The sequence below is a fragment of the Arvicanthis niloticus genome, chromosome 16, assembly GCF_011762505.2.
Source record: "Arvicanthis niloticus isolate mArvNil1 chromosome 16, mArvNil1.pat.X, whole genome shotgun sequence".
Taxonomy (NCBI): Eukaryota; Metazoa; Chordata; class Mammalia; order Rodentia; family Muridae; genus Arvicanthis; species Arvicanthis niloticus.
In genome coordinates this window covers 30,475,702-30,501,600 of record NC_047673.1, presented here as the reverse complement: position 1 = coordinate 30,501,600, position 25,899 = coordinate 30,475,702, and the positions used below count along the sequence as shown (strand labels likewise).

At 35.9% G+C, this 25,899-nt stretch overlaps 1 pseudogene; it reads left to right on the top strand.

Annotated features, from left to right (window-relative positions):
* The first annotated feature begins 735 nt into the window (after positions 1-735).
* Positions 736-2,900, top strand: LOC117721746 (heat shock protein HSP 90-alpha pseudogene; annotated as a pseudogene).
* The last annotated feature ends 22,999 nt before the right edge of the window (positions 2,901-25,899 follow it).

Sequence of the window (25,899 nt, the reverse complement as noted above, 5' to 3'; positions counted from 1 at the left end):
GAAGAATTACAAAAAATAAACACAAAAACATTTTAAAAATAAAGGAGTAAAAGTATTAAGTTAGAAATTTACTTCTTCGGTGTCTGCTGTTGATAAAACACACGGAGGTTCCATCCTGGCCTCCTTCTGCTCTGCAGGTAGTGAGCATGTCCAGCTGTGGTTGAGAACATTTGTCCCACAGCCCTTTGCTAGAGAGGATGTAATGAGTCATTAAATATGAATGAGATTTGTAAAATCAAGAGAAATTTAAAACAAAGAGCTGATATCTGGATTTAAACTATAGTTTTACGAGGCCAACTCTCCACAGTGAAGGGAATTTCAACGTTGTACAGTGGAAAACAGCAACTGAGAAATAAAGCAACATTCTCTTCTCTCTGCATCAGATTATGCCCCCGTAATCGCACCAGTAATAAAATCACAGTTAACTAAAGAAACCACAATGTTCTTGGACACCTTAAAACTTAGCAAAAATAAGGTATGCATTCTAACTGACTTCTTAGAAAATTATCCTACCTGTTGACAAAGATAAATAGAATGTAGTTTTCCTTTATTAATCATGATTCTCTTCAGTTAGAAAAAAAGACTCGAACTAGCATCATGCCTGATGGTAGAATTTTAGAACTGAATTTTCTTCTTATTCTAGGAAAATAATTTGTCCTAACTTAAAAATACATCAGAGTTGTTTCAGTGTCCTGGTGGGGCTAGTCACATTTCATGTGTGGTCATTCAGTGAAGATGCTTGAGGAAACACAGAACCAAGACCAACTAATGAAGGAGGAGGAGGTTGAGACTTTGGCCTTTCAGGAAAAAATTGCCCAGTTAATGTCCTTGATCTTCAATACTTTCTATTTGAACAAAGAAAAAATCTTTCTGATGGAGCCCACTTCCAATTCATTAGATGCTCTGGATAAAATCAGATACTAGTAAACTTGACTCAGAGAAGGAGCTGCACATTAATGTCATTCCCAACAAACAAGATAGAACCCTCAGTATTCTGCATACTGGAATTGGAATGATCAAGGCTGACTTGATCAATGACCTTGGCACTATCGCCAAGTCAGGCACCAAGTCATGGAGGCTTTGCAGGCGGATGCAGATATCTCTATGATGGGCCAGTTTGGTGTTGGTTTTTACTCTGCATGTTTGGTCACTGAGAAAGTGAGTGTCATCACAAAGCATAATGATGATGAGCAATATGTCTGGGTCTCCCTGGATGGGGGATCCTTCACAGTGAGGACTGACACAGGTAAACCAATGGTCATGGAACAAACATTATGTTGTATCTGAAAAAAGACTAAACTGAATATTTGGAGGAAAAGAGAATAAGGAAGTTGTGAAGGAATGTTCTCAGTTTATTGGGTATACCATTATGATCTTTGTGAAGAAGGAGTGTGATAAATTCAGTGATGATGAGGCTGAAGAAAAGGAAGAGAAAGAAAAGAGTCTGATGACAACCCTAAAATAGATGTTGGTTCCGAAGGAAGAGGAGGAGGAGAAGGAAGAGGAAGAAGAGGGGGAGGAGGAGGAGGAGAAGAAGAAGGAGGAGGAGGAGGAGGGGGAGGAAGAGGGGGAGGAAGAGGAGGAGAAAGATGACAGGAATAAATGAAGAATATAACAAAACAAGAACTCAACAAAACAAAGCTGGTATGCCCCAGAAATCCTGAGGACACTACTAATGAAGTGTATGGAGAGTTCTGCAAAAGCTTAACCAACAACTGGGAAGAACATTTGGCAGTAAAGCATTTTTCTGTTGAAGAACATTTAGAATTCTGGCCCTTCTTTTTGTCCCAAGACATGCTCCTTTCAATCTGTTTGAAAACAGAAAGAAAAAAGAACAACATCAAGTTGAATGTATGCAGTTTTTTGTTGTTGTTGTTTTTTGTTTTTTGTTTTTATCATGGATGACTGTGAGGAGTTAATCCCTGAGTATCCGGATTTCATTAGAGGGAGTGTGAATTCTGAGGATCTTCCTCTAAATGTTTCCCATGAAATACTGCAGCAAAGATAAATTCTGAAAGTTATCAGAAAGAATTTGATCAAGAAATGCTTCGAACTCTAGACTGAACTGGCAGAAGATAAAGAGAACTACAAAAAGTTATGAGCAGTTCTCAAAAAATACAAAGCTTGGAATTCATGAAGACTCTCAAAATCAGAAGAAACTTTCAAAGCTGGTACAATACTACACATTTGCTTCTAGGGATGAAATGGTTTCCCTCAAGGACTACTGCACTAGAATGAAGGAAAACCAGCAGTGCATCTATTTTATCCCAGGTGGAACCAAGGACCAGGTTGCTAACTCAGCCTTTGTGGAACATTTTCAAAAGCATGGCTTAGAATTAATCTATATGTTTGAGCCCATTGATGAATATTGTGTGCAACAGCTGAAGGAATTTGAGGGTAAGACCTGATGTCAGTTATCAAAGAATGACTAGGACTTCCAGAAGATGAAGAGGAAAAGAAGAAACAGGAAGACAAAAGACAAAATTTTAGAATTCCTGCAAAATTATGAAAGATATTTTGGAGAAAAGGGTTGAAAAGGTGGTTGTGTCAAACCGATTGGTGACATCTCCATGCTGCATTGTCACAAGCACATATGGGTGGACAGCAAACATGGAGAGAACAGGAAAGCTCAAGTCCTCAGAGACAACTCAACAGTGGGTTACATGGCAGCAAAGAAACACCTGGAGATACAACCTGATTACTCCATCATTGAAACCCTAAGGCAAAAGGCAAAGGCTGACAACAATGACAAGTCTATGAAGGATCTGGTCTTCTTGCTGTATGAAATTGCACTCCTTTCTTCTGGCTTCAGTTTGTAAGATCCCCAGGACCATGCTAACAGGATCTAAAGGATGATAAAATTTGGTCTAGGTATTGACGCAAAATCATTTTTTATTTAACATAACCTTTCCAAGATTAATCCCTCTTGTTTCTTGTACTCATGAATCAATATCTGTTGTTGTTGAATGGTGAATTCTAGTATATTAATAGAACAAAACTGTTTATTTCTCTTTGGACCATTTTTTCACATTTGGTGTACTTTCTGATTGATACTATTATATATGATAATGTTCTAAATGCCTGACGCACATCTCCAAGTTCATATTTCCATACTTTCTGAAAAATATAACCCAAGAAGTGTAGGTCTGTGGCAAATGGCATATATTTATTCAACTTTGTGGAAAGTATAAAAAATGTCTGTGTTCTAAAATGGTTTTACAAAGTTAAATTGGGCATTCTCAGACTACAAATATTAAATTCATTACTGAGTACCTATTTAGTTCAGGCAGTTTAGACAGAGCTAGTAAAAGGTGATATAAAATTTAATAACTTTTTCTAGCTCAGGCTTTCTTAAATTTTTTCCACTCTATCCTTTCTTTTGAGAAACTGTATACAACTTTGTGTATACTGTTACATAAAATAAGTATGCCAATCAAAGACTAACTGGTAAGAAATCATAAGAAAATTTGGAACCTGTGAAAATTTACCATTTATTAAACATGAAAGAAATTTTTTGCACTATTAAGAGATGGGAGCACTTGTCTACTTTTACATAAATAGTTAAATTTTTGTGAAATATTTGGCACCCTGGACTTACAGCATCTTTATTGTTTTCTAGAAATTATTGCATTAGATTTATAATAATCAATGCTGAGAACACCACTACACAAACATGTATTACAAAATGTCAGAAGTAGATTTAAGGTCATTTCTGAATTTCCCCAAAAATCCCATAGTAATTCCAAGCCAAGACCTCTTTTATGAAACTCATTTGCAACTCAAACATCATTTTTTTAAACAAAACACAGTACAATAACTTGATACGTATGTATTAAGGGACAGTGATAAGAAAATATTAAAGTCTTTATTTTTTTTTATAATGAAAAAATGTTTTAACAAGCATAGAAAACATTGCAAGCACAGTAATCACACGCCAATTCTTAACACGTGATACCCTAAATTTTGAACTGGGTTGTTAAAGAGAGTATTCTCTCATTTTGTGCGACATGCTAAAATGAACAGTACAAAGTCTACATGCTATGCATTGAGGATCAAGGCTGCAAGGAAGTCAGAATCTGTAAAATTCACTGATCATACACACATACACCTTCGATTCATTCATATTTGATTCTGTATTATGTATGTGTTTGTTCACTCAGGAACCTTTTAATGTTTTTATGGCCTGCATGCTCATTTATAGAACCCCAAATAGAATCCTGTCCCTGACTTTAAGAAGCTCTGTTCTAGATTACAACGGGAGAGATATGGCATCAGGACAGGCTATATACAAAGGATTCAGCCTCATTACTTGCTTCATAAATACTCTGATTTTACTGCCAAGACTTATTATCTATAGGAAACTTCTTGATTATTCCTCTGTTACTTCTGTGGCTCAAATAGATACACATCTGAATATTCAGCATCCATTATTTTCTTCTAATCTTAATCATTGCACCTTGCTAGCAGAATCCAAACTAAAATCACCATGAATTTTAAAATATACTATACTTACTACTGCAATGCATATTGATTTGCACCTGGTCTTCTCTTGTCATGTTGAGAATTTGTTGTAATGTTCTTCACACGTTCCATAAAGAAGGGCAGAATTGGAAACACTGCATTCTTTGCATGGAGGGTCCACTTGCAACTGGTAGAGTGTAATTACTGTTGAATGTGCTTAATAGTATTAGAGAATAAAAATATAACCCTTAAAATATACTATTTAGGATACAGTTGCAGCACATATAGAAGCTCATGACCACCTCATTAGTTGGTCATGACATATGATTCTCTAGAATAACTCCTTCTGACATGTTTATTTCAAATTTTTGTTTTATTAGCATATTTTATTTATATGTAGTAGATGGTTTGTATATGCTTGGCCCAGGGAGTGGCACTGTTAGGAGGTGTGGCCTTGTTGGTGTAGGTGCATCATTGTGAGTATGGGCTTTGATACCCTCTTCCTAGCTGCCTGCAAGCAAGTCTTCTCCTATCATCTTTCAGATGAAGATGTAGAACTCTCAGATCTTTCTGTGCTATTGCCTCCCTGTATGGAGCTATGCTTCCACCTTGATAATACTAGAATGAGCTTCTGAACCTGTAAGCCAGCCCTAATTAAAGCATCATCTTATAACAGTTGCCTTGGTCATAGTGTCTGTTCACAGCAGTAAAGCCTAACTCAGAGAGGGGGGTTGTAATGTATTATGACTGTATATAATATATCTGTATCATACATATACTCTCCAATCCATAATTAACCTGTTCTACTTTACCTCTGCTAAACTCTTTCTTTCTGTCCAGGCCTGCTGCTACTTTCATGTCTTTTTTTTTAACCTGTGATGCTCTAATGAGTGTCATTATTTTGCTTACTGAAGCATGAAAATATCACTTTTTCTCCCATCAGCATAAATATACACACACAATACTCAGACATTGGTACAACTCAAAGGTCTCTTTGTTCCATGTCAGGATGCTTATGTGCCAAATATTGTGGGAATCTTGTAAAACTAAACATAAGTTAATGATATATGGGATCCCACTAGTACTTAGTAGGAATGCTAAAGTGATTTTTTGTAGATGTTAGCAGATATAAAACTCCAGTTTCTGGACTGGGGCAAAAAATAGAATTTTACTTCATGGAATAAAAATTTACAAAAACACTTGTATCAATTAAAAATCGTGAATGGAAATATTCCAAGAAAAAAAAGAGAAAATATTTTCAAATCATTTGTTATCAACACCAGGATCCCAGATTGTGTTTCTCTTGAATCCTCCCTGATTCTGGCTCTTATGATGTCTCTAACCCATCTTCTGCAACGTTCTTGAGCCTTGAGGACAGAGGTCATACAAATGTTTCTGTTTGTGACTGAGAACTCTATGAATATTTGTTCTCAGCACGTTGATCAGTTTTTAGTTTCTTTAATCATAGTATACTGCATAAATAAAATTTTCTGCAGTAGTCAGAGCTGTGCAGATTTATAGAATTCTATTTTAAAAGGAGGCCTAAAAGAAATAACATAGTTCATTTATATGATCAGATGACTTCTGGCAAAGGACAAAGATCAGCCATGTCTGCTTCAATCTATAAAACATCTAAAATATAATTTAAGTAAAATCAAAGTAAGAAATTTTAGACATATGCAGACTATGCAACAGATAAAAATCAAACAAAATAATATATTATAAATTTAAGTTATATATATATAATTAAACCTTTGACTACATAAAATGTAGATTAAAAGAAATCTGTGCTTAAATCAAAGCATTCAGGATTAAATAAATTTTAAATATTGACATACAGTTTAAATCTGTAAAAGTAAAAATCCAGAGACTAAGTACATAGTACAGATTTTAGGCAAATATATTTTGTTGTGTAACAAAATAATTTAAATAACTGGCCAACTGATTATGGCTATAACATATAAAATAATTTCTTTTCTCTGTGATTTTACCTGATAGTTAAGAAGCAAAAAGCCTTAAAAGACATTGAGTTCTCATGTCTAGAGGTTGGGCAGAGCCGCCAGCAGCAGGTAATGTCTATGCCCAAGCCTTCTAGAGTCCATACTGCACTTTCCACCTTTGTTCCAAAAACTGGGAGTAGGTCATTGCAAGACAAACTGATTGTACCTCTGTGTTACCTTTTCATGGGTATATTTACAGAGAGAAAGGCATCATATTACATAAAGCACTTTTGTGTTTCCTTCAACTAATGTTCTGTTTGTTTTTGAAGATGACTCATCTTAAATAGATGTAGACAACCTAGAGAGCAGTTGAAAGTGTAATTTTGTCCAATTGCCAATTAATCAGAAGTTAAAAGCACTTGAGCAGAGACTTGGCAAATGCTCCAGTCACAGGAAAGAGCAGGCCTTCTTTATCATATAAATGAAGACATTTTCTATCAAAGAAAAAGTCACAGAAAATGAATAGGCATTATGCTCACATTACCAAGGTCATTTAATTTTTTTCCTTTTATATGAAATCTGTCATAGAACAAGTAGATGACACTTGGTGATGTCCATTGCTGCTGGTAACTTAACCACATGTATATTTACTGATTCTTCCAGAACAGGACTTATCTTTTCTTGTGATGCCTTAAAACTTCCACACATTATGTCAACTCTCCTCAGCCATAGTCATTTGTGCCTTAGACTTCTCTTTGCATTATGCAGTCATCAGCTCAGCAGTGAGCTTGTTCCCAGATCAAGGAGAAAGGCTCTGTCAGCTGGCGTCTGCACTGTTACAGAAGTAGATTGATGCTGACAATGTCCACAGGCACAACAAAAACTTCTAGTAAAATGAGGTACCTCACAAATGTAGCTACATTCCTATTATAGATTGAAATGCAACTTGTATTCTATTTTAAACAGTCTTTCCATGGCATGAAAGTCTGTTGTCATGTAAGCAAAAAGAGTTTATGTCAGTACAACCACATGACACTGAACTTTACTTTTCTACCAGGCATGTGAAGAAAAAGGCATTGCATCAAGTGTTTTCATTCATTCACTGATATGCAATCTCATGAATGATATCTTTATAATCCTACTGAAAAGCTATCTTCAATGTTGTTGCATAAGAAAGTTTTGAAATCTAAGCAAATTTGTTTATTATACAGTGAGTTAACTGTCATAAAAGGTATGCATGAATTTACATTAAATTACAGCTATTATGATGTGCAGGAGATATATAAAACAGATTGCCTATCATATTGAATTGACTTACACATGAATTACATCTACTTTATGAAAATCACACTAAGTATCTTGGCTTGCTAAAGATGCATTTCTTTCTTTCTTTTTTTTATTAAATACTGGCTTGATAAACAATGTTAATTTTAACTTGTGTGGAGACCTAGTGTAATGTAAAAGAACCTGGGATTTCATTTGCATAGATCTTTCATCTTACCTGATCTGAATGGACCTCTCAAACAAACACCATTCTTTCTGTTTATTGAACAATGGAGAAAATATGGTATCTAAAGAGAATAAGAATTTTTCATCGGCAATCTTTGCAGGAGTCTCACAAGGGAGGAAATTGTTGTAGGGCCCTATTGACTCAGAATAGCACACAAAGCCAAAACCATATTTTTTTTTGTTTTTGTCAATATATAACCACATGTTAGTCTCAAAACTTCTCTTTGTCTGGGGGAGTGTGTTGTTTTTCAATTTCTTGCTGTTTCCAGTGAATGACCTTAGGGCTAACTACTACATCTTATACATACATACACTTTTCTGAATCAGAGGCATGACTGGGTCAAAAAGAAAATATGAAGTATAGTACATCATGGAGTCTAAAGAATAGTTACATTGATCAGAATGCACCCTTTTTCTTAAAGGTAAATTAATTCTGAATGGGTCAAAGCTACAGTATTTAAGCATAATGAAAACATTGTTATTAATAATATCAAAACACACTAGTAACTTGGTAGAATGTTGGATGAAAGACTGATTTGTAAAGATAATCTTCTAACAGTATTTCTCAGAGAGTTCATTCCCACCGAGAATATGTATAATTCAAGAGCCATAAACATGTTCATGGTGACTATTCAGGTTCAGAAAGAGAATATTCTATTGTCTTCTAAGCCTTTTACATGTGCTTGCCATGTTTCATTAACATTTCCTTGCTTTGGTAGAATGCCTTTCTCAGTATTTGAAGCGTAAATACTCTTTGTCATTAACTTTGCATCATATGGCTGTAGTATTATGTATTATGGAACTATTTGGGGGAAAATCTCTGAGAAATTAAAGTTAGAATTGATATACAGAAGAGATTAAAAGGCCAACAAAAGAAGACAGGCTGTGATGTCCAACAGCAAGCAAATGTAAACTGACTTTTCTCACTCCCTAAAAATACATACTGTCTTTCTTTTCCTTCCTTCCTAAGATCTATCCTCAGAACAGGAAGCATCCGATGATTATAGTCTGTGTCCTTCTGCCTGCTACTCTTGTGTCCTAGCATCTTTGCATTCATTAAATTTAAGATCTTATGAAATCTAAAAACATGTCATACCTTGTAGCCTTCCAAGGCTCCTTTTGCCCACCCTGTCCAAAGTAATTTCATCTCACCCACAGCGCAGCGGGGACTCTGAATACTTTTACCATTTATTTTCCACACATTAGTAATAGTTCTGTATTTCAAATGCATTTTTAAAAAATGATTTACTGCTAACAGAAAGGCTCAACTCCAGGAACACACTTGTAGATAATCTACCTGAATGCTAAATTATCATAGGTTTTTTTTATGCTTACAAATACATTTTTCTTACTATCTACATCACAGCTGTCCCCATGACTCACAATACTGAGATAAGTGGGGTTTTTCATAATTTACTTAAGCAATTTCCTGCATCAAGAGACATATAAGAAATGAAAGAGAAATGATGAAAGAATGTGTAATTAACACATGTATCTTCCCAAAGTCATAAAAATGGGTATCCATGTGAGACAAAATGAAGTGAGAGTTACAAAGTAAACTTTGTGAGTTGAAAGAGACACAAGTGTAGATTGTAATGAAACTAAATATTACACTTGAGAATATATTAATTTTTTCCTTAAAATGTTCATAGTGGAGATACTTTCTTCATAGACTTCTTAAAGATTCAAATGAGTTAATTATACTTTGTATAAGCATAACATAACATCTGCATTTACAGTTATAATGTAAATTTTGACTATTTTGCTTGTTTAATTTAATTAAGCTTAGAACTATAAGGATAGAATTATTTATAAAGTATAATACTGACCATAACTTGTTCTGAGTAATAAACATTAATTGTTATTGCATATCAATCATACATTTAATAGGCTTTTTGAATGGCTATGTTAATTAAGATTTAGGTACAAATGTTTTATTCATTCATATATTCATTACATATGTCTCCTTATGTTCAATCTTATTTTCATTGTAATTAACTCAGATGTACCTACCAATTGAGTAAAACTTTCATTATGTCCATTACATAAGTGTAACACTGTTCACAACAATTATTATTTTATTAAAAAGTGATTAGGTGATAAAAAAAAACTTAGCATGATCATAAAAGACATCATCAAGATTTAAATAAAATTATTCAGGGTTGTAAGTATTATTGTTTTGAAAAATCACCCAGCAAACTTGAGTGGTTTATCTCAGCGGGACAGCATGGCTCAATATGTATTAGCTTGGTCTCCAGCATAAAATAGAAAGAATAAATGAGTAATAAAAATAAATAAGAAAAGAACACTAAACTGAAATTAACTGACCTTATAATAATCTTATTTATTTTTCTGGAAAGATAATTGAAGCACATATAAGTGAACATGGAGCATGGTTTTTGGAAGTATCAGAATATAAGGAAGCTTCCAAGTTTGTTTTCAAATTTCAGTTCTACTGACAGCATCCTACACTTCCTTAAATAGCAATGAACTGAGTGTGGATATTAATGTAGAAAAAGTTATGATTGCAAAAAGAGACATAAACTATAAAGAAACTTAAATGCTCTCCAGTAGATAAAGAAATCATTCGAAGAATGTTATTGTATGTATATGAATGTGTGTAAGTGCGCACATGTGTGTGTGCACATGTGTATGTGTACCCATGTGTGTGTGTACGCGTGTGTGTGTGTGTGTGTGTGTGTGTGTGTGTGTCTGTGTATGATATAATCCTTTCTTCAGAGCAGAAAGAATGAATTCTTAGAGGCAGTCCTTAAGGAATAAATGATATTAATGAAAACATTCACGCTAATTTTCTTTGTTAGCACATTTATTTTTTCAAACACATGTTTCAGTAATCATATTTTGGGTAATTGAACTAACAAAAATAATGCCATTTTTAGGTAGAAGAATAAATTTTAATTTTTTTGGTATTTTACAGAGTAGGTTTATATTTGGGGTTGAAATTAAGTTAAGAGAAAATGTGATGAACATTTTGATTGTTTTAAAATTTTTAAACTATGTTTTTTTTCTAAACAGTCTCACCTAAAATCTCAGTAAGATAAAAATTAGCTGCTTTATTCCAAATATCTTTGACATTTCTTTCTGTTTTGTTCGTGTACTACTTTCTGCTTTGGTTTTTCATACAAAATCCCCCTTTTAATAATTTTCCAATTTTTATGGGTTTTTTTGTTTTGTTTTAAGAAAGAGGAATTGGGTGGAGGAAAAACCTGATAAAAATACATTGTGTGAAAAAAAATTTTAAATTATTTTTGAAACTACATTCTATCTAGTTGTGCCGTTTCTGTGTAACCATCCTCTCTAGGTTCCTATTGTAACTGTATCCTTGAAACTTCTTTCATGAACATTCTATCACACCTGTGTAGCCTTCAGTTTTGTTTGTTCCTTTTCCATAATCTCTGTTAAATCATATTATATCAGTCACGGGATCCATAATCAAGTTGTTCAGAAACGCTGTGTCCTCTAGCATTTTCTGTGCCTGTGTCCTCTCCCTTGCCTGTGTAGTTATTTTCTCTTGTGTCTTGCTTTCCTCTGTTTTAAAGGACACAGGAAAACTCCAGTCTGCTGGCTCCCAGTCTGTGTGCTAATGACAAACTCTCTGTTGTGTTCTCTCCCATAGATGATACCTATCCACTTTGGTAAGAGTCTGGACACTTCACTTAAAACACTGAAAAAGAAAAATGGCAGCACACTGAAGGACCTGAGGAACTAGAGGTTTCTCCCTGAAGACCCGTAGGATACTGTGAAAGTTCAGGACTGGTGTTCAAATATGACGCTTGGCCCATATCTCTCTCTCACACACACACACACACACACACACACACACACACACACACACACACACACACACAAAGTATTTGAATCTAAGTATTATATGTATAGTTTGTTATTAAACTGTTATTTTTTGACTATGATCACGTATGGTGTTATTTCCATTTGTGTACGTGTGTGTGTGTGCATGTGTGTGTTATCACCGAAGAGAAGTTGAAGTTCCTACAAATTTTTCTGAATCCATGGTAGATACTAAATAAAGGTTAATCTGTGCTTCATTTTTTAGGGAGAATAAGTAGCCCCTGGTATGTAGATATGTAAGATCAAGGTCTTTATGAACCATTGGCCTAACTGGAGAACTGCTCTGATAATGTGTTGGTTCCTTGTTCTGGAGGGTGTCCCACGACTATCTCCCTGGGGACAGGGTGAGAGCAGGGAGGGTTCACTACTGTCTCTGTGCTGCCTCCAGCCTGCATCTTCACTGTCTGTAGGTCTCCAGCCAGCCTGATGAGGGAGGTCTGGGCCAAAGGACACAGAATGTGAGCAGGAGGGGAGATTGCCTACCCCCACTGCTGCCTCTGCTCGCTCTATGTTGACCAGTATCTCCCAGGTGCTGCACCTGTCTCTCCACGCTGAGCCGGTCCAGCCCTGGGCTGGGCCAATAAGAAGCTGGCTAGCTGGCAAGGAGTCAGCTTGGTGTCCCAGGCAGGTTCCAGGAGAGCAGATCTCCCCCCAAGTGTTACAGCTCTTGTGACAGAAACTCTCAGACACCAGGATGATTCTTGAGCACTTTACTTCCCCTAAATAGAGTCCTTATATACAGTTTCAGGGTGGGTTAGGGTCTGGCAGCAGATAATGCCTATTGGCTTGGTCTGAGAGCTTGGAGATACCTCATCTGCATGTAGGAGAGCCTGAGGCACTGTTCCTCAGTGACTGATGGTCATAGACCTCTCTGTGGGAAGGGTTGTTGGAGGGCTGAAGCTAAATGAAAAGAACCAGGGTCTGGGAGAAGAGCTGAACTCCTGCTGTCCAGTAAGGTTCCAGGGTTCTAAGCTCATGCTCCACCAAGCACCCAGCTGCTTCTCACAGCCCACTGCTCCACAAAAATGCAAGTCTATACGATTGACTTCCTAATGCCTTTCATTTGCCCCTTCTCCTTGGTTTATTGTGAAAATTACTTTGTACTTTACTTAATTTTGAGATTATAATATAATTATATCACTTTCTTCTTCTTTTTTCCATAGCACCCCATATATCCAACCATGCTCTGTTTTAAATTTATAGTCCCTTCTTTTATTAATTGTTGTTACCTATATATGTATATGAATATAGACATATGTTCCTAAATAATGTCTTGCTCAGTTTGTAAAATGCTACTTCTATCAATGTTTTCAGGATTGACCATTTGCTATTAGATAACCAATTGGTCTGTTCTTCTATGGGAAGGACTATTTCTTCCAGTCTCTGCTCTTCTTAGTTGTCTGTGCTTCTTCATGTAGGGTTGAAGCATCCTGGGTTCTTCCCTGCCCACGTTTAGCATGTCTAACTATTGTTCTTGTTCAAATCAAGTTTAGATATGTTGATGAGAACTTATTGGTGTAATTTCTGTCATTTCTAGAGACACAATCTCACATCAATCTTCCGGTTCATCTGCTTCTGACTTTCTGTCTCCTTTTCTGCATTCTTCTTTGAACTTTATGTACAGGAAGAGTATTTTGTAGGTGTAGCCACAGCTACTAGGTACCCCAACTCTGTTTTGTAATCAGTTGTAATTTTCTATAGTGGTCTCCATCTGTTGCAAAGAAACATTTCCTTGATGAGAGGCATATTTGAAGGTATAAAGATAAATATTTAGCATATAGTAAAGAAATAGACTGGTTTAATTAAGTGGTGGCTGTGGGTTCTTCGGCAAGATACATTGTTTTATTAGTACTAAGTATTTGGCTAGGTTTCCAGAACCAGGGATGGTATCCATCTGGTTGAACAACTCTTAGTCCATTTAGAGATCTGTTGGTTACTATCGAGGCATGCATGCCATTACTGCACCCTTAGTGTAATTATGCTACACTCAATAGTTGTAGTTCTTGGGCGTAGCTGGTTAGGTGGTTTCCTTCCTTTAAACGGTTTAATGGAAACAATAAAAGCTAGTCCTCAGGAAGGGTGAAATCATGTTAGTTCCAAGTCAGGGCCCCATGTCTGAAATGAAGAGTGCCTTCAGCAACAGAGACTCACTTTCTACCTTTGGAGGAAACCAAGCTCAACAGTAATAGTCTGTAATGTGTTCAGATTCTCTTGAACCCTGTTCAACAGATCAAAAGAAGGCTTCTGAAGCCTTGTGTGTGGGGTTTTGTTAGGTATCCTCATACATGAGCTTATATATACAATAGTATTTTTTTTATTTTAGGTATATAGTTAATAGTAAGATCTATTATAGTTTTTCAGTCATCTTTACTGTTATTTTACCTCCTTTATTCTATATTAACAACCTCTCACCTCCCTTATAAGAGCCCCCATCATTTTCCCAGATGAAATTACTTGTACCTTGTCACTTTCCTCTCTGTTGTTTAAGTCTCCTACCCTGTTCATGGTCCTTTTTCACTTCCTTGGTCTACAGCTACACCTGGATATGTACTCACACCTGAAGCAATGGAGCTCAGAGCCTCAAATGAGAAAGAACATGCAACATCTGTTTCTCTTGGTTAGTTCATATTATCTTTTATAATTCCATCAATTTACTTGTAAAATTCATTATTTTGTTTTTCTGTATAGATAAATAGAATTCCATAGTGTAGAGGCACCACATCTTCATTATTACATTATCAGCTAAAAGGCATTTATGCTGTTTCCATTTCTTATTACAGCAAATAGAGCAGCAATAAACTGTGCAGGAAAAGAAACCCTTATTCCTTGTTGGTAGGATTTCAAACTGGTTAGTCTATGAAAATCAGTGTGGAAATTTCACAAAAAGCCATAAGTAAATCTACCACATGATGGCTAGTTTTTATAACAACTTGACACAAGCTAGAGTCATCTAAGAGTAAAGAATCTTAATTGAGAAATTGTTTTCATAAGATTGGACTATCAGCAAGCTTGTGGGGAATTTTCTTACTAAGTGATTTTATGTTGTTGAAGGGCCACACCCATTGTTGCTGGTGTCACTCCTGGGCTGGAAGTCTTGGGTTACATAAGCAAATAGACAGATAAGGCCATAAGAAATACTACTGATCAGCACACATCCAGGATCTCTGCATCACCTCCTGCCTCCTGATTCCTATCCTCACTGCCTTCGATGATGAACAGTGACATGGAAGTATAACCTAAATAAATCCTTCCCTCCCCAGCTTGGTTTTGGTCTTGGTGTTTCAGCAAAGCAATAGAAACCCTAATTAAGATGCACACCTACTTGTGTTACTGGTGCTGAGATACATATGTCTTAACAACTCACTAAGGACTAACAGAAACTTATTCTTATATTGACCATAGAAAATTAACATTTATATTTGACTGTTATCAGATTCATCTTTTGCTGGAAGCTTCCAAACAAATTGTGGTTTTTCAGAACTGTGTGTACTAACATGTGAAAGAGTACTACAATATCATCTTACAATCCACAACCACATAATCTGCCCAGAGAGTGGTGAGGTTCTTGAACTATATTTTGGATTCAAGTCAGGATAAATGGAGGAACACTAGATGGAAGGCAGGAATGTGGAACAGTTTTTACAATGTGTTCATTTGGGAAACTTTAACTTAAATTTAGTATTAATGCTATTGACTTCATGTTCAATGATATACTTACTGATTTTATTTCTTTGTAGTTTTCCCTTTTTAAGGCAATAAAATGCAGAAACAGCATTTCATAGATTATCTAAAAGAAAGACAGTATTTATAGGCCTCTGTAGAGATTTTCAAATCATCCATCCTGCTTTTAATTCTCCAAAGTTTTAAAGTCATTAGTTTTCCAATACACATCACATCTTGTTAAAAGAAACAGTTTAATAAGAATACATTATCTCCTTCTCTAAGGAGTGGTAATAAAGGAAATGCATGTTAAGTGTATCTGAGAGTAAAATAAATTATGTAACCCCTCTTAGCAAAGAAAGGAAGTGAAAAATACACATTTTTGTATTTTTGCAATACCATGTTGAGTAAAATGCAGAATATTCTTTAATTTTTTTACATACTTTATGTTAAAAGTCCCATCCTGATAAAGCAATAGTATATGAATTTCTGTTCTCTAGTATCTTTCCATTATCACAACTGTACTGGGATGGCTTTGTAGATTTGTATTCATATTTTTATTTTTCATAAGGTCTTTTAACTCATCACACAATCCTATGACTCTATCTGTGAGTCATAGTTAGAAAAATGTCATTTTCCCCAAAAATCTGATACACACAGTGAGGTCAACAATTCTTCCCTCTGTGGTGGATATAACAGCCTCAGAGTAAGGATCACAGGAGACTGACTTGAAAGCATTCCTGTGCAAACAAGGTTAACAGCATTTTGTCCTGGTCATTGCTGGGGAATTTACTATATATTTTATCGTAAAGACAAAATTAAATGTTGCTGAAAGAGATGACAAATTATGCACATGGTATTTATAAAAAGAAAGTCATAAAATTTAGAAACTTAAGGGACATGAAATTTGATGTACCAGCTAAAGAATGAGCTGTTTAAGGATGTTGAGAAAGATAGGTCAGAAACATGGAGCTGATTGAAACCACTAAGAATATGATGTTATATAGTCAAAGGAAACATGAGGAGGACTGTGTTCTGTGCAATGTTTTGAAATAACATTTGCAATTTTGAGAGACTAAATGAAAAATAAATAATATATAATATATATTCTAAATATAAAATATGTAATTTTATGTAAACTGTATATAACTGTATGTAACCTGGTGATAAGTGCTAATAAATAGAATAAAAATTATTTAGAGGTATTATGAACTAAAAATTTATATTTAGGGAGTTATTTCTGTAAGAAAGTGGGGGATTTTGTTTGTTTACTTTTAATTATAATTTTTATACATATTATGACCATGTTTTCCCTCTCATCCAATTCCTCATTATCTTCCCTACTGCCAACAGATTCATCCATCCAACACTATGTTCTTTTATTCTCTCTCTCTTTCTTTCAATATTCTAAAACAAAACACAAAGCCCCCCCCCAAAAAAAAAAACAAATGTCAAAACAAATAAGCAAAAAGACTAACAAGGAGACAAAACAAAGCACAATGAAAGAAAAGTAAAAAAAAAAAAAAATACCATTGAGTTTTCTTTGTGTTGGTCAACTACTCCTGGTTATTGAGCTTACCCTGAGACTCCATTAGAGAAAACTGATTTTTTCCTTTGTCAGTGGATATCAATTAGCGATAGCTTCTCAGTTAGTAGTAGGACCTCTCAAACTCACATGTTCACTTCACCCTCTCAATGCCAAGACCTCATCTGTCTTTAACCTGTGTGGGTTTTGTGCATATTAACTAGCATCTCATCTAGACATAGCCATTATAGTATGACAGCTTTCTTATGCAAAACAGGGCGTTGTCCATAAAGAATCAGTTGCTTCATGTCAAATTCATAGGGGGAGTACATCTGAAGTGTTCCATCAACGGATAGAAAATGACCATAGCTGAGCAGAGATAAGACTGAAGAAAAATCATGTCACAAATACGGAAGTAGTTATGGAACATGCATGCTGTAGCAAACCATCATAGAAAGCTTGCTTTTCCTTCTGAGAAGCGAAGACATTGGAGGATTTTGAACAAAGGATCTTTATTACTGAACTTTTTGTCATGTCATCACTGGAAATTTTGTTCAGTAAATAAACTTTACAAGCAAGGACAAACCTCCCACTGGTCTTCACCAATGGGAGCCAAAACAAAAAGAGGATGAACTCATAAAACTGAAATCATGGTTATCATATGACCCATTGTACCACCCCTAAGCACTTCCCCAAGCATTCTAGGTTAAGATATTCTAGAAATTCCTTCATGTCAAAATGTTTTCAAAATTATTTGTAATAGTTATGTATCCATCCTAGGTGTCCAGAAGCTGATATACAGTATTCTAAGGGTGAAGAGAAAAATTATTGATGATCTTATTAAGAATTCTATGATATATAACACACATGTCCTACAGTGAACTTCAACACTGTGCACATTTGTGCAATAGTGGCATGAGTTTTACATGTTTTTACAGTACTAACCAAACATGCTCTTTATTTGTATCTTATTTCATAGGAGGAAACTCATTCCTGCTACTGTAAACTCTCTCAAAATTTATTGCAACAGGTTATAGGAAATATTTTTGAAATATTCCTATATTTGAAATATTCCTTTGAAGGAAATATCATTCTGTTGTTGAGTGGATCTAATGTGATATCATACTGGGGTGTGTGCCAGAAGACAAGAAGAAAGGCTATGAAAGTAATGACTTTGCAATGACCAGCTTCCAATATAACAATGATTAACTGGGATCTATCAACAAACAGAGAAGAATTGAAGAGAAACTCAAGAGGCCTCGGTCACTGCAGGGATGTTTTATGTAGATAGATTCATGGAAAGGAGGAGTCATAGCCTTTGGTTGTGTACCCACTGGTGACTCTTCAGAATGCAAAGGAAGATAGTCATGTCATTATGCAAAACACTAAGCAAATTAAATCTGTATCAGAAAGGCTGATTTGTGGTTTGTAGATTTTATATATCTTCATAAAATACTGGAATAATGGCAGTGGAGAAAAAAGATATGGGTTACAGAAAGACATATTCTCATCCTACAGTACAAAAATTTATAAAAAAATAATCTTATGCAACATAGTCCATATGAATATACACAAATACTGTTATGCAACAAGCCTTAAAGTGCAAAGTCGCATGGTCTGTAGTGACTTGGACTTGGGATGAGAAACAATCTGGCATATGCAAATTAAAACTAAGTAATATTTTTTAATAAAGAAGTTGTTTCTCTTAAAATTGTTGACATCATATGTTTACACATACATCAAGTACAAATCTATAAGTATCATTCATAAATAAAAACAGTAAAGTCTTAGTAAAGTAAATTTGTGCCATTTTCAATCTGTGAAGATGTCATCAGGTTTTATACAATCTGGAGAAATGGTTGCACATTTTATAAGAAAACAAATAAAATAAACTTTGCAGATGCTTATGAATAATAGTATGAAATAATTAAAATGCTTGTTAAAAAGAGGATCAGTCACTAGATGGGTAAATTTCAAAAAATGAATAATAATTATCATAATAGATGGAGTGAATTGAGGTGGGTGTGGTAGCAATGCTTTTAACCTCAGCTTGAGAGGTGCAAGTAGGAAGAGCAGGACTTTGAGGTGAGGCCAAGATCTATGAGTCATTATCTCAAAAGAAGGAAGGGAAGGAGAAGGGAGAAAATGGAAAGGAAGAATGCATCATGGTTATAGATAGTAATTGTAGCTGGTTACACAACGGAAATGTTAATAGAAAATAAAAATTCTCACAGAATTCACCAAATACCTTTTAGTTAGATGTTATGAATAAGCTAGACAAAATACATAGTGTAAAAATTAAGGCAAAAGAACAACAATTGTACAATTATTGCTAAAAACAATTAACTTATAAACATGGCTTGGCTCCATTAAGATAAAAGATGTTAATGGGACATGTAAAAAGCCTAAAAGATAATGATAAATTCTATTTTTGAACCCGAGTAATAGCCATGCATATGTTTGTTTGTCCTGAACTCTATATGCTCTCCACACAAATTAAAAATGTTATCCTTTCTTACATGCTCAGAGGTTCAGAGAACACTGAAAATGGTGGCAAAAATGTAAAAGCTGGTAGGGAAGAGTGAGTTCTGTGAAATGCTGTTCTCAAGGCATGATATGGCTGCTGCTTATATAAACTCACAGCAGAGTGGTTAACGATACAAGAGCTGCACAAAAGGAAGCCAGTCAACAATTTTAGCACAGATGGTATAGGGACACCATTCCTGGCTGAGAAACTATTAGTTGATGGCTTATCTGTGAGAGGCAATCACTTGCCTTTGGCTAAAATATGGCCACTGGTAGGTTACACAGACTCCAGTGGAGGGCGCCAAACCATTGTGCATTTGAATAGCACTAATAGATTCTAAATTTGAAGAGAAGAGAGAAGGGGATGGGAGGGGAGGGGAGGGAAGGAAGGGAGGGGCGGGGAGAGGAGGGAAGAGGAGAGGAGAAGAGAGAAGATGGATTTCTGGAAACATGGTGAGAGAAACCGGAAGAGAATGGAAAGTGGAGCATGGATATGTTCAAGCATGAAATGTTCAAAGAATAAAAAACAAATAATATATTTTAAATCACCTTCATAGGGAGAGGTGGCTCAGCCATTTGCTGCTCAAGACTGATGATTGTATTTCAGATTCTAACACCTACATAAAAAGCTGATAGTTGTTCCAGGCATGCCTGTGTTCCTATCACTGGGTTGAAGTTTGCTGCAGCTCCCAGAAACCAGTCTATTAAAAAAAGGAAACAATGCAACCAACTAACCAAACAAACAAACAAACAAACAAATCCTTGCTTTACCTAGAATAAATGCTTTGACCCTCTCTCAGTGAAGAAGGAATTCTGTAAGAGATGGGGACACCTGGTCTGGTTTACTTTCTGTAGTTGGGAAAATATACTGACCAAATGCAATATGAGTCAGGGAGGATTTGCAAATCTCAATCATTGTCTTTTACAGGGGGAAACCAAGGCAAGAAATCGAGGGAGAAAATTGGAAGAACATACCTTAAAGGATTGCTCCCCATGACTTGTTAATGGCTTGTTTTGTTTTCATTCTTATGTAACCCAGGACCACTTGCTTAGGATTGGCAATATCCAGTGGGATAAGACCTTTCACATCAATCAATCAATAATAATAATAATAATAATAATAATAATAATAATAATAATAATGTCTACAGATGACATGACAGGCTAATCTAATGGAGGCAGTTCCTCAGTTGACGTTCCCTCTTCCCAGGTGACACTAATTTGTGTCAAGTTGACAAAAGCACAATACCACATGCCCTCCTACTCTTCACATCTGTACAGAGACACATACATACATACATACATACATACACACAGGCCCAAATGCATGCATACAAACACACCACACACACACACCATACATATAACACTTCAAACACATAAAAATATTAATTTGTGTCCATCTACTATTTCATAAAATAGAAACAATTCTTTAGAAATCTGGTAAGTGTCATGAATCATAATAAATTTAATTCACACATAGGTCAGTTCAATATAGTATGAAATCTTCATTTTGCATAGCTCCTCATTCTCATATTTAGTTTTTTCAAGATTATTTTTATTTCATGTGCATGTATGTGTGTACCTGAACATATGTGTGTGCACTACTATGTACATACCTAGTGTCCACAGATAGCAGAAGATTATGTCCAGCCTAGTGGAACTGAATTTTTTAGTGTCAGTGAGTCACTGTGTGAATGAAAAGGACTAAACTCATGTGTCAGCAAGAGCATCTGTTGCTCTGAACCCTAGTCATCACTCCAGTTTCCTTTAGACACGTTTATAAGAGTTGTAATTTTATATTAATCTATTAAATCTCTTATTCCAGCTTCTTCATTATATAATATTCTTTACAAAGTCTGAAGTGTGTTCATCAAAACTTCTTGTGTAACAAATGTGTAGCTAACATCTCAGTAGGCTTGTAATGAATATCATTATTCTCATGTGTATATGAATGAAGGAGTGAAAACACTATGCAGTACATTCATCTTATAATTTCTCACAGTTTGTGGCTCTGTGTAGGGTTTTAGGAATCAAATATTATAATATTTGTCATGTTTTGTATGTTTTCATTCTTATTCTATAATCACACCATCGCTCAAGTTGAAATGTGTGCAGTTTATACATATCATGCTGAGAAAAGCACTATATTATACAGCCACACACTCATTTGTTCAGCAGTTCTGTGAAGAATAATCAGCTTGCTTTAGGCTTGTGATGCTGTAGCTAACCATACAGTGGCTCTGCATTTGAGGAGATAATTTTAGCACAGAAGAAATTTAAACCTAAACAATTGAATTAAGAAGAAAAGTTGATTTAGGACAATGGTTTAAAAAAAAAAGAAAAACCAATGAAACTTAAAAACAAAAATACTTAAAGGTAGGAAGAATTATTTTGATGAAATGATCAGAAATCTCAACAGTAGGGTCATCTAAAGAAAATTACTACAGCAGACCTTCTCCTAGCTCTCTGTTCTCCCAGAATGAATCCCTCAGTCTTGCCCCTGGGGCTGCTGCGCAACACCAGATACAGCCTTCCCTCACCTCTGTCCACATCTTCTCTGTATCCCACAGACCATCCTTTCTTAACCTTCTGCTCCCACTTAACACCATAACCAGCTACCAGCTCCAACAGACACCCTCTGCTCAACCACAGGTCATGCCTGCCAGAAAACTAGGTAGGCTACCTACAGATATTCTAGCTCCTTGTTCCTACAGAACCAACCCTTAGTCTCTTCCCTAGTGCTGCAAAAGAACACCAGCTGCAACTTTCTCTCACTGTGCTCACATTCCTCTGCCTCACCTCCCTTCCCCAACTTGTTGCATTGTCCCAGAACACAATTCCAGCAAGCACCCTATCCCTTTAATCCAAAGACCACTTCTCCCAGGGAAACAAGTAGGCTAAAGGCAGACCCATGCATCTCCTACTGCTCCTGAGATCCAACCCCTCCAGTCTCATTTCCAGTTCTGTATCTGGAAACCTATGTGGTTTCCCTTTCTTCTCTGACCTAATCCCCAAGGGATCACAAAATTCTCCTCCAACCTTCTTTTCCCAAACTCATCTCAGTTAGTCAGCCTCCAATACCAGCAGGAATTTCCTATGGACATATGAGCTGAACGAGCCAGGAAAAACAATCAACACATAGCCATCACATTTCCAAAAATCTAGAGAGGAAACTAAGGAACAAAACACCCATACATCAAAGACAAATCCAGAAGTCAGCACCTAGAGCATTAATCATCCCAACCCCAGATGCTAAGATGCGAAGATAAAGAGAAAATCAACAATAATCTTGGCAATATGTCTCCATTAGATCCCAGTTATGCCACCATAGTAGGCTCTGAATAATTCCAACACAGTTGAAGCACAAATAAATGACCTAAAAGAGCCTTTATGAATATGATAGAAGTTCTTAAAAAGGAAATGAATGAATCTCTTAAAGAAATCCAGGAAAACACAGCTAAAACTGTTCAAGACCTGAAGTTGGAAATAGAATCAATTAAAACAAACAAGCAAGCAAGGGAATTCTGGAAATGAAAAATGTAGGAATTTTCATTTGCATTTTTTCTACAAGCAGAACTTCAGTTTGACTAGCACCATTTGTGAGAGATGCTGCCTTTCCTCCAACCCTGGGTGTTCTAAACTTCTTTATCAAAAAGTAGGTGTCCAGATTAAGGAGGAAACTTAACCAACAGTAAGCAAGAGACAGAAATGAGAAACTCAGGCATTGAAGATGTGATAGAAGAATTGGATATATGGATCAAATAGAATATTAAATCTAAAAAGGTACTGAAACAAAAATCTAGGAAATATGGGACACTATGACAAGACCAATTATAAGAATAGATATAAAGGAAGGAGACGAATCCCAGCTCAAAAGACCAGAAATTTTTTCAACAAAATCATAGAAGAAAAATTTCTAACTTAAATAATGAGCTGTGTATAAAGGTACACGAAGCATACAGAACATCAAATAGATTGGACCAGATCAAGAGTTCCCTCAGCATTTAATAATCAAAGTATTAAATTTACAGTGAAAAGAATATAAAAACCTGCAAGGGAAAAAGACCAAGTAGAATATAAAGGCAGGTAGACCTATTAGAATTACACCTAAATTCTCAATGAAGACTCTAAAAGACAGAAGAGCCTAGATGTGATGAGACTCTGAGACACCACAGATGCCAGCTTGGACTATTATACTCAGCAAAATTTTCATCAATGGAGAAATGAGATATTGCATGACAAAGCCAAATTTGAACAATATATATCTACAAATCCTTATCATCTACAAATATAGATGGTGATAAAAGGAAAATTCCAATCTAAGGAGGTTAACTACACACCTGAAAACATAAATTATCTCACAGGAACAAAATCAAAAGAACATAACACTAAGTACCTACATAAAAAACAAACAAAAACTAAATGGATCACATATTAGCCATTTAACAGCATACTAGAAAGCACTAAAACAAATGAAAGTAATCACTCACCAAAAGGAGTAGGTGGTAAGAAATAATTGGACTAAGGGCAGAAATCTATAAAATAGAAATTAAAAAGAATTCAAGGAATCAATGAAACAAAGAATTGGTTCTTTGAGAAAATCAACAGATAGCCAAACCCTTATTCAAACTAGATAAAAGGTAGAGAAAGATTATTCAAATTAATAATATCAGAAACAAAGTGGGGGAGCATGACAATAGACATTGAGAAAATACAAAGAACCACACACATATGGACACCTGATTTTTGCTAAAGAAGTTTAAAACACCAAGGGTCGGGGGGGTGGGGGGAGGAAGAAAGCATCTCTAAAAAATGGTGGTGGTCAAACTGGAGTCTTGCTTGTAGAAAAAAACTGCAAAAAATATCATTGTTACCACAAAACTCAAGTCAAATTGGATAAAATAATCAGCATAAAACCAGATACATTGAACCTGATAGAATATGAAGTAGAGACTAGCACAGGAGAAAACTTCCTGAACAGAACACTGATACCACAGGAACAATTAATAAGGGGACCCTATGAAACTAAAAAGATTCTGTAAGGCATAGGAAGTTGTCAATTGGACAAAATGAACCCTATAGAATGGGGAAAGATTTTCACAAACTTTACATCTGATAGAGGACTGATATCCAAAACTTACAAAGAATTCAAAATTTTGTACACACACACACACACACACACACACACACACACACATATTCTGGAAAGAGAGAGAGAGAGAGAGAGAGAGAGAGATTCCAATTTAAAAATAGTCCACAGATCTTCATGGAAGATTCTCATTAGAGGAATGTCAAGTGGCTAAGAAACACTTAAAATGTTCAATATTCTTAGCCATTTGGGAAATGTTAATCAAAATTTCTTTGAGATTCCATCGTATACCTGTAAGAATGGCTAAGATCAATAACAAAAGAGTTAGTTTATACTGGGGAAGATGTGGATGGAGGAAGAGAAACACTCTTCTATTGTTGATGGGATTTCAAAATTATATAGCTATTATGAAAATCAATATAGTGGTTCCTCAGAAAATCAGGTATCAATCTACCTCAAAACTCAAGTATATGACTCTTGTCTGTATATGCAAAGAACATTCTACCATAAGGACACTTGCTCAACTATGTTCAATGAGACATTATTCATAATAACCAGAAACTGGAATTAACCTATATGTCCCTAAATAGATGAATAGATAAAGAAAATGTGGTAAATTTACACAATGGAGTTAAAAAAAAAATGACACTAAAATTTTCTGGCCAATGGATGTAACTGGAAAACAATCATTCCTGGGTGAGGTAACAGAGACACAGAAAGATAAATATAGCCCTCGCCCGGATCCCGGTGGCTGGAACAGACACCCAGCTTGTCTGCTCTATGCCCCAGAGGCGCAACTGGCACATGCCCTATGCCCCAGAGGCGCAACTGGCAGCAGGGAGCCTTGAGGGCACACCTGGCACACAAACCCCGCCCCTGCAGAATACCACTCCCCTTCTGCCCCTCGCCCAGATCCTGGTGGCTGGAGCAGACACCCAGCTGGTCTGCTCCCATGTGGAAACCGCATCAGGAGACATCCTAGAGAGACCACTGACCTCAGAGCATGGGACACCATATCCCGAGGCATCCTAGAGGAGCCACTGAACTCAGAGCAGCAGACACCATATCCTGAGACATCCTAGAGGAGTGACTACACTCAGAGCAGCAAACACCTAGCTGGTCTACTACCGTGGGGACACCATATCCTGAGATATCCTAGAGGAGTCACTGTACGCCGAACACCTGGAGCTTAGGATCACAGAGACATCTGAACCCCAAGGAGTTCTAACACAACCAAGATAACTGGAAAGGCAGGCTCCGGTCAGAACCAGTGAGTGCAGGTAGCACTAGAGCTAACCAAATGGCGAAAGGCAAGT